This window comes from Xylocopa sonorina, unplaced genomic scaffold, assembly GCF_050948175.1.
Source record: "Xylocopa sonorina isolate GNS202 unplaced genomic scaffold, iyXylSono1_principal scaffold0014, whole genome shotgun sequence".
Taxonomy (NCBI): domain Eukaryota; kingdom Metazoa; phylum Arthropoda; class Insecta; order Hymenoptera; family Apidae; genus Xylocopa; species Xylocopa sonorina.
The window spans coordinates 4,810,351-4,821,789 of NW_027490090.1; positions in this window are offsets into that span (position 1 = coordinate 4,810,351).

An 11,439-nucleotide genomic window follows, 5' to 3' on the forward strand; every position below is an offset into this window, starting at 1 on the left:
ATCTTTATTATGTTCCTCTCTCTGCAGTGTCTTTTAATAGTTTTTTAAATGATTGGCAACGTAAAAAGTCAGCCGAGATAATTATTTTATTTTTTTAGCTTCATGTATAGTTTTTTAAAATTCAATATTAACAAATATTATTGATAGTGTGCAATCATTAAGGCGGGCCTAATAGCTAGGACTTTTACCTTATATGACTAGACATGTATGTTATAAATATTGACTTCACTGAAACAATTTGAAAGAGTTAAGAATAATTAGTAACTTAATGTGCTTCATATGTTTGTAATAAATGGAGGTTACATGTTAACATTAACACAATTTATACAATGGCAGAATTTACACTCAGTAGTAGATACTACACTATCCTCTATTTTTCTAAATTTGTGTTAACAAAATTCTATTAAAACATTTCACAGTTTAACCTAAAACTGTTTGTACCTTTTTAAAAAAAATATAAAGATGTATCAATTTATGAGAAAAAACAGTTATGTTAGAGGGGCTAAGATGATTTTAGCTTTGTATTGAATAGAGACTTTTTATATTGTAATTCTTTTGTATGTTATTTTTTGATATATGATTATTAACTAACTTTTTGTTTGGTAAAAACATTTTTATCATCTTATCGAAAATGCATGTAAATAAAAATTGAAATGATTGTTGAGTATGTGACATTTAAAGATAAAGCATGAAAATATTTACATTTGTTTGAAGTTTTTTAAAAATATATTTTGGAAATCAATTATATGTTACATGTATAATGCCTAAATTTAAATCATAACATGAATTGATGTTCGCATTGAATATTTCAGAACCTGACTCGTCTACCATTAAAGAATGTTTTATGTTTCATAAATTGTTTTTTATTTTTTCCATACATGTGTATTTATTTATAATGAAATATTGCTATTGCCTTAAAATTTTTCAGCTATAGCGCTCTCTTATGCATTTAATATTTTTATGCTTTGCTTTTAAGGCATCTTCTGATGACTTTCCCACAAGTGCTATTGCATTTGATATATGTAATATCTGTTGCATGAAATAATAATTTCTGCAAGATAGCCAATCTATTGTATATCAACTGTATAACAATGAATATAACAATCTTATTTCATTAATTTTTGTAAACTCTATTATATTAATTTTGTGTTTACGTTAAATAACTTCTAAAACTGTAACCAAACTGAAGATCAGTTTATCCTACTTTAAGTACATTAATTAATAGTCACATTTTTTTAATTGCTTCTAAATTCTTTTTCTTAAAGATTTATTTATTATGATTATCTTCCCTTACTTGCCATGTTTTAAATGGCAAACCACTTGTGATATATCATCAATTGTTAAAGTATTCAATCAGAGATGGATAGACGGCAACTGAAATTTATATTGTTGGACAGATAATAATTGAAATTTATACTGTTGGATTCGACGTAAATGGAATTATACTTACTAAATCTCAGTTTATAAATGGTTATTTAGAATAAAGAATACCTTGCTAGACCATTTTTTTGAGAACTTTCCATTCAGGCCGCCTGGGGTGTATGTGCGCCATGCTTTACAGTTGTATTGTTTTGTTTCTGGCATATGCCTTACAAGGTTTAAAATAGTGCAAAAATCATAACTATCAAGGAAAGAGTGTACAGTTTAAGATGCATAACATAACAAACGAATAAATTTATTTTTATAGGAATTAGTTCAACAAATACTTGTCTAAACATTACTCTACCAAGCAAGTTGCATCCTCACATATAATTTTTTTGTATTATGTCTATATTAATTTACAATAAAACATTTTAATTGAAATCAAATTCGTATAGAATTACAAAGGATGTTACAATGAACTTTGTTAAAACATATAACCGTATTACCAGCTAACCAATTTAATATTCCAAGAAGATCGATAAATGTTCAATTTTAATTATTCAAAAGTTTTATTTCCAACATTATTTTAATATTATTAAATTAATAGTAATATTTAGAAGCATTACAATCTCAATTGTCTAATTTTTCAGCATAAAGAAAACACTTTTCTACCTTTCTTAAAATTGCTTTCTGAAATATTAATTTTTGTAATTTGCTATTTCAACAAGAAAGATACAACAAATTTCTCTAATACGCCTTTATTCGTATATTAAATTAAATACATACTTTTAGAATGGTGAAGAACTTGTAATGTCGTAAAGCGTACGAAAATATAATTTTATTAAAAAAAAACAGTTGCAAAATTTGGACATAATAGTTCGAAGTTTATCTTTTACGCTATCTGAAATAAATAACCAGCATTATCTTTTCTGAAAACAATCGTTCTCTAAATTCTTAATTTGTGACGTTAACGCGTCGCAACGTATTATAGAAAAGGAAAGGTTGAAAGGAAAATTTATAAATGTAAAATAGTTAATAACTTTCTATCGTTTCTGTTACTATTTTTCTATGCTTTTCTATGTCCCGTTAATGCATAATATAATATATGCGCATTCGGAGATATAATCTTATTATTGGAAAATTTGGGCATAACTGTTCATAGTTTATTTGTTACGCTAAATGAAATAAATAACCAAGCAATATTTTTGTGAGAACAGTTGCTTCCAAAATTTTTAACGAATATTTTCTCTAATTTTTTTAATGTGATTACAAAACTGATTACTTGCCATATCCAAAGTTCCAAGTGTATTGCCTTCCTGATTTTCATCAGTTAGGAAGGAACAATATAATGTAATTTTGTGTTTATTTATAAATTGTATACACAAATTGCAAGAGTGCATTTGTAAATATTTTTTTTTTAAATAACCGCGCACGTACTCGAATGCATTTGATTCTGGCAGATCCATTGCGCGATAATCATGCTTCCAAATGTTTAAAATTGGATGGTGCTACAGATTCTGTGAACTCTAAAATTTAACGCGTCGAAAACATTTAATATCTCGTCAAGATAATTTGTACAGTTCTGCGCTTCCAATGTTCCATAAATTTCATATTAAAAAATTGATTAAAGGCGCGCATAAATTGTACAGGTGTTGAATTAATTCAATTACTGCCTTATTGTTTAATAGATTCAAAGAAATTTTCGATGCAATCTTGATTTAATCTTCCTTTAGTTATATGAAAAGAAGAAATAACTGGTTGAAGTCTTGTGGACTTAATTGTTGCACTAGCTTGATGAATCTGGAGATTGTTTCTGTTATAAACACCTTTTTAATGTTTGAAGCCTGCGTTACGTCTTCTATTGACTCTGTCTCTTCGAATTTGACTATAAGTTACAATATTGTGTAGTTAGAAGGACCATATGGTAGTGAAATATTGTCGGAGGTTTCTCTGAGTAGAAACAATGCTTCCTCTGTTTTTCAAATAAGAATGTACAGTTATTATGCATTGTTGTGCAGAGGTGTATTAAAAACCTCAGATCGTTATTTTAATCCGAGAAAGAGAAACTTGATGGATATTAATTCCAGAAAGAATGATTAATATTTGAAGTCGCTAGGTACCATTTTAGAGTTCTCCAGACGATGGTAATAAAATTTAAAATCATATTAGTTTTAGCGATTATAATCTACTTTGATTCTTGGTTTTATTATTGATGCCCTCGTTTCAACATCCGTTTTTTTTTCTATATACTCAACAGAATGATAGCATCTCTTTTGAACACCTAATTTATTGGATGCGTTAGCCATTGTATTATTGATTTCCTTTACTGTTCCAAAAGCGATTGTCTTATTTTGATGTTGGAGAGGAAGTAACGCTGGGTTCGAGTACCAACTAGGATGAACCAAAATGTGACCTTCATTCAAATACAGTGGTTTTTTAAAAATATCGTCGAAAGTTTCTCTGAGTACAAACAATGTTTCCTCTGTTTCTCGACTGAGAAATTACAATCTTTATCCTTTTTGCAGATTGAGGTGTTAGATTAAGGCAATTACTGCCTTGTCGTCGGATAGGTCCAAAGAAGATTCTACGAATCACGAATACAACTCCCAAAGTGATTAACCAATGAATTCAGCACGAACTGGGCGGATAAAATACTCAAGGCCGAGCGGTCACCCATTTTTAACCGACTATACTTTCTATGATATTTTTTTTTGTTTCTTGTTTTTCCTTTTTATAGACACAAATATTTAAGGTGTTTTACTGTTAGTTTATTGATATATTTTAGGTTGGAGTCGACCAGTCTAATATTTTTGTCATATGCTATTCTTTTGTTGAAATATTTTCTGTTGTATAAGCAGATTAGTGATTGATTGGATGGGATTTGGATAAGGCCTTTTTGGTCTAGGTGTATGAAGGATTCAGGGGGTTGTGACCTGTTTGGATGGTTTTCATATGGTATTGAGGGTTTGGATAAGATTGCGAGTATATATGGCTGTTAGAGTCTCTTAGGTGTTTGTTAGCTCAGTGGTTTTTTATGGTTTTTATAATGTATAGGTCTAGTCGTATTATTTTTGCTTTACTGTACAGTTTGATGTTGCTTATTGTTTTTATGTATTTGGATTCGGGTGCTTTGTACATGGTGATGCATATTCTAAGGCACTTTCTTTCGAATAGTCGGGAGTTAATCCATTGGGTTTGCGCTGATGTTGAACCACATTTGGCAGCCGTAAGTGAGGATTTGGCGGGTTAGGAACTTGTAACAGAGTATCTTGACTTTTTTGTTCATGTATTTAAAGTGGAATAGGCGTTTATTGATCAGGTATGCGCATTTTACTTTTTGTAACTGTGTTGTGATGTGATGGTTGTAGTTTAGATTGAAGTCTAAGTGTACGCCTAAGTATCGTACTGCGTTTTCGTGGGAGATTTCTATGGCTGGGTTTTGGTTGTCTGTTATTCTGAATTTTGTGGCATATTCCTTTATGTTGTGACTTGTGTAGGAGATGCTTCAGATGCTCGGCCTGAATAGGATAGTTTGTCACTTTTTTGTATTAAGTTCAAGCTTCCAAGTAAGGAGGTATTCTTGGATTTGACGAAAGTATCTTGGAGTTGCGATTGTTTTTTTACATTCGTCTGGGTTATGTTTTTGATCGCATTTAACGCATCTATATTCTAAGTTAGTGATGTATGATATCTCATACAACAATTGCCAAGATGCATGCCTGGTTTTTTAGAATAATTATCCCAATATTATCTTGTTTAATGTCTTTTGCCAGGTTCATTTGTCTGAGAGCAGATGTTGCGATCCTTCTATTCTTACCTGCCAGCAGTTAAAGCATTTCGCTCGAACGTGTTTATTGTGATTACTAATTACTTTTATACTATTTAAAAGTAGTAATGACTAACACAAAAAATTTGTCTGGTTTTTACTTCCAACAAAGACTTTACACCATGTTCTTTAGAATTAGTTCTGGTTGACGAACTTAAAATGTCAAATAATTTATCAAAATGATCAATGAATTCTACTGTTCGCCGACTTCATTTGGCAGTAAACGGTTAAGCAGTAGTGTGTACATACCTGCAGCTACATGGTTACCAAATACTTGTACAGCATATTTGACTTTAATTTTGAAAAAGTTATTCATTGTTTACTATCTCGGTTATAAAATTGAACAATATGCGAGCACGAAGCAATTTTATCATTAATTTCAAAATTATGTTCTAATCAATTGTTTCGTGTAGCTTTTATTAAGTGTAGCGTGTCAAACATATAAATCATATTCTGTTCATTAATCGAAAAAGTGGAATTTTGGATAGATATTCCTAAATCACGGGACAACTGTACAAAATTAGAGACGCCATGCACTGTAATTAGTGCATGCACTATAGAATGAATTGAGAAGCGCCATCGCGTTGCATAGAACACTAGAACTCGTTTATATAATATATATAATATTTTATATAATATATATAACACGTAGACACTTAGACGCGCCATCCTGTTGCATCGATCTGTAGAAATTACATATTTTGTAGTATAGAAGCTGATAAACAGTATTTCGGTGTATAGAAATTTACAATATGTTTACTTTGAAACATTGAACTGAGAAGCGCCAACGCGTTGTATACAACTTTAGAACCCAATTACTTAGAAGTGCCATTGTGCACCATAAGCACCGTAACATGTTATTAGGACATGCAGACTCCACGAAACAAAAGTAAATTGGCATTTTCCAATTACTTGCAATACTACGTGTCATTATAACTAAATCATTCTTTGCAGTTTTCGATGTCTGGTAACCTCTACAATTTTCGAAGCCAATTATTTCATCATGTGATACATTATAGAATAAGTGAGTCTTGAAATTAATTTCATCTGCACATAATAAGCAGTGATGCTCTAAGTATAAGTGGCAACGTTTTTATTTTCAATTCAAAAGCGCGAAACAATTTGTTATTAATTATGACTTCCACATGGAAGTTACTCGACAATTTCGTGGGACAAACGACTACAACAGCAATAAAATTGTATCTCTTCGAACAAGAATTGCCGCGCGTTGCGCAAAATCTTAATATACAATTTAAAATATGGGAGCTCTAAAGGTGGAACAATAAAAATTGGACGCTTTAGGGATTAAGCATTCACGCTAGTTGTTTTTGGTTTGTTGTCTCGATTCAATATTCGTCTTATTGCTCGCACTCGTGCTGTGGAAGTGTTTGGATGTCGGGTCCTCTCCTTTCAAGATCTTCTGGGTGTTCTTAATGGGCTGGGCTGTGCGTCAATATTGTCATTACGTCGATATTGGTCAGTAGCTAGTTCTTTCATGAGGAGACTGACGACACTTAAATCTTGCTGAAAGATGCGATTGTTGTTTTCTACGCCACATTTTCACTGGCCACCTAAAGGATCTCCTCGTTAGGTCAGCCTTCGTTAAGGACTGTCCTTCTGCATTCTGTGGCCTAGTCTTGACATTGCTAAAGTCATTGGGATTGTATTGATTGGCCTTTGTGGGTCATCAATCAACTGAGCTTCTGGTGTTTCTCTTTCAAAGCTTCCTTGTCGTTGTGCAGTGCTTCTACCGTGCTTATCTCCTGGAGGTCTTCCTGTAGAAAGGATGGTGCGACCTCCTTGCTTCCTCTCTTTTCAAGGATATTTCCTTGATCATCTCCAGGTCGTTGCAGACCTCTTCGAGAGTGTCTCCTCAAACCGTTGTCATTTGTTCTTTGTGTTGAATCTTGCTTCTAGTCGCATTTTGGTATAGAATTAGGGCTAGGAAAAATGTTAGCACTAAGAGGCGAATTCCCTCCAATGTTCAGTTGTCTGAATCTAAATTAAATACTGTCATGTGGAATGGTATAGATAAGATGCCATTAGATCTGAGTATTTTTCCAGCTCTCAGTGTTTCTCTATGTGGACCTGGATCTGCATTATCAGACAGAGTTCTGATATCAAAGTTAGGTCAAGGTGAATCTCGTTGAAGTGTTCAGTTTTGTCTTCTTCAGTTGGGCTGTCCTATAGTCATGTTAATTTAGATGAGGGCTATTACATCCAATACTACCGCTACTACATTATCTCCTTCGTTTACAACCATAGAATGTCTTCTTAGGCCTCGATCATCCGAATCCGTTTAGACAAGGTCCCAGAGAGATTGCAAGGAAACGTGCGTGGCCCTTTTCGACCGCTCATGTCACACTCACATGTCACCCACAGTTTAAGAAACTTTGATCTAATCCATGGAAAATCCTTGAGTGTTGGAGAATTCCAACAGGTTTTCAAGTGCTACGTTAGGTGGTATATTGCCCTAATTAATTGAGTTTTGAGCTGCATTGAGGTTCAACCGACTCTTGTTCTCCTAGTTTATATAAACATAAACATAAACGACATGAATTGAATCTTGGAAATTATATTTGAATGTTTCTCGATGTAGTAGTACATTTTCTGTTTGAACTGGATGTCCTTTTAAAAACTGAAATTGATTTTAAGATATACAGGATGTGCCATGATATGTGTATCATTTGGATGCAATCATTGAAGTAATGCTTTGCACTCGACTCCCTTTCGGACGTTAACAATAGAAATTATTGCTAAAATAGCAATATATTTATAATGGCTTCTATTTTATAATTTTCTATTATTGGGAGACACTGGCAATAGAAACTGCGGCTAAAGTAGTATGTTTTAATGATAAAAAGTTAGAAAATAGAATCTGTTGCTAAAATTAAAAAATAGAAGCTGTTGCTAAATTATTGATATTAGAGAATATTGTTATTTCAGCAATAGCTTCAGCTTACCATTTTTCTATTACTGGGTGATGTTGGCAATAGAAACTATTGCTAAACTAGCAATGTTTTAATAAAAAAAAATTAAAAACTAGAAAATTAGAAAATAAAAGCTATTGCTAAAATTAGGCAATAGAAATTAAAATTTGGAAATATAAACTATTACTGAACTGCTGCTAAAATAGTAATATTTTAATAACGAAAAATTAGAAAATAGAAACTATTGCTAAATTATTGCTATTATATATAAAATAGCAATATTTTAATTATTCTAAGATCTATAGAGACTCAAATAATTCCATCGTGTTACATGGATTGAAAAATGTACTTATTATTACATTTCGAGCTCTAAAAATGTTCCACCATACATCAAAAGCTGAAACATTTTTAATCCCACTGTGCCCCAAAGAGTCAACTCTGACAAGTGCTCTAAAAAATTAGGTTTATCTCATGTTTTTTTTTTAAACAAATTTTTATATTTTTTAACTGATGCTTTATTGAAAGAAGTGGAAAACTAACTCGGATCGCCAGATTTTAATATCGCAATAATACGTCTACGTTTTTGTAGACCTAATTACGTCTTTATTACCATTACAATCGAAACTCTCCATTTTTATCGAAGCTTTTTGTCATTGCCCAGAAAAATACCTCAAGAAATTCCTCGCAAATATGAACTTACGATGCTAACGACTTAACAAAATTGCAGGAACGAAAATTGGTGTTTTACATGTTACATATTAGTGCGCTAAGTATCGCGACGTCAGGGTTTCTTGAAATTTTTGATATGAGGGGACCATAATATTCACGAACATTTGTTCTGGGACCTCATAAACATTGCTGGCAAATATTTTTTGCAATTCTAGCCGTAAGACAATGTGAAAATTTTCAATGAAAATCATTTTTAGGTACTCCAATTGGGCTCGCGACCCACGGTTTAAGAAACTCTGATCTAACGATTATAAAATGAACGCTTGATCGGAAAAACAATTGTTTGCAAATAAGGAAAATCGTTTTACATAAAAATAACCTAGAACTATGGCTACTTTTCTATTTGTCCGTAATTGCTCGACTGCTGTTATTAAATGATGACTATTAGTATAAAAAAAGGCGTCGATACGACTCTAATTCTCGAACATGTAATGCAGTAATAAAACTGTACTTTGAAGCATGTACCCTCAGCAAGAATAATTAAAGGAATTATATCAAGAGCACGTGCAACTGGAACTTCCTTTAAGAAGAAGTCCTTCCTCTTCTATGCATTATTGAAGCTGTGTTAGAAGTAATAATAACCAGTTCCCAAATTGATATAAGAAGAATTGTATTAGCAGCAAGAGTTCACTGAAAAATACAGAATCTTGCAATCTCATTTTCATTGCTATCGTGCAAATTCTTGCATAGTCTGTGGAAGTAAAGAAGTAAAGAAGAAGAAAGTGATGAAAGAAGAAGAAGAAGAAAGTCAAGTCTGAGGTAAAGAAGTAATGTAAAGAAGAAGAATAAGGTGAAGTGCAAAGTAAAGAAGAAAAGTAGAAAGACAACTGGAATACGATATTGTATTTGGACAAAGGAGAAGGTTATAGAAGTTTCTTTTTTTTTTTAAAAAGTTTTTGTTCTCCAATGAAGAACTACTGAATAATCCACATACACAATACAGAATAATCCTCGTTGGATGAGAGTAGTGGATGAATAAAGTAGTTTGAAGTCTTAATACGTACTATTTGGAATTTTTAACGATCAAATTATTGATCCGTATTTCTTCGAGTTATATTCAAGGTCTTTGTGTGGAATAAGCTGCCATATATTGAAAAATGTTAATTTAAGCCATTTTTAGAATGAATGGTTATAAAACTTAATGGTGCTTTGAGGCGTACGGAAGGAAGAACATCGCTCGACTTCTCGCTCTCAATTTTAATATATAAATCAACAATAACAATAGTGATAATAGGATAAAATATTTCTTATCGCGGGAGCGGTGCTGTGACTACAATTCTTTCGCGTCACTATGCGACTGTATTGGAAGCTCTAAACGAACACAGAGCTCTCGATGAACTCCAAACTCTGAACGAATTCACGATTCTTAACGAATGAACGAACTGCTCTGAACGAACTTAGTGTTCTAAACGAACTGCCGCGAGAGCGAAAATGTCACCCCTTAAAAACGCGTACAGCAAAGAATGGAAAAACCAAGAACGAAAAGGATTGACGCGTGGATGAGAAAAGTGACCACTTCCTCGAAAATGCAAGAAACGGAAATTGGTCATAAATAAAAAAAAGTCAAGGATCTACTGTACACGACTGGGCAATGCTCAGTCGCGATGAATTCTTGAGGAAAACAATTGCGTGGCCTGAAGGATCGGCACAAACCAGACGGATGTCGGAATTAGGATAGCGCGTAGACCTGGTCGCCAAGTGCTATAATCCGCGGTGATCAGATCTGCGCTTAGTCTTGGAAACGCAATGTGATTTAAACCGAAAATTTACCACTCTAAAAATCACGGAATCGTGGCCGCCACAGTTTCATCCTATTATGAATATACACATTATTTTATTAACAGTAAGAGGATGTTTAAACAATGTAACAATAAGAAGATGTATAAACAATATTTCCAGTTCGATTGATTGGACGTGGATACCCTCTAAAATACATGAAACAGAGAATTGTGTAAATCAGAATTGTTATAATTTTATTATGAGTGAAAAGGAGAAAAGAAACTGTAATGTGCAATACAGTTTTGAAAATTCGCGTCATTATTTCGTGGGCAGCTTGCACTTCGACTGGCTTCGTTTGGCTTCGACTAACTTCGTCCGATTCGACTTCGATTGAAGGAGGACAGAGATATAAAGCGCTGGAGGTGAAAGAGAGAAAGAAGAGGAGCGCATGCGTAGTAGCCTGTCTATCGACTATAAGAACTGTTGAAGGTGAGAACAGGAAAGAAGGGGAGTACATGCATAGTCACTTCTCTATCGAGTCAAAGGACTGCTGATAAGGACTACTCGAGATTGGAGCAAGAAAGAAGAGAAGCGCATGCGTAGTAACCTTCCTATCGAGTAGAAGCATTGCTGAGGGTGTGAGAGGGGAAGGAGCAACACGCATGCGTAGTAACCTTCCTATGGAGTTCGAGATGCGACATAACTTTTTGTTTAAAGTATCATGAACAAATATATTAATAAAAGCAGTTGATGCACAGGTCATTATATATAAGAACAGAAACAATTGCACTTGCGTTCAGCCGTTCGTTTCACAATAATCTAGAGCGATATTTCGGAATTTCAAGTGAATATTTTGAAATTACACGATTGATG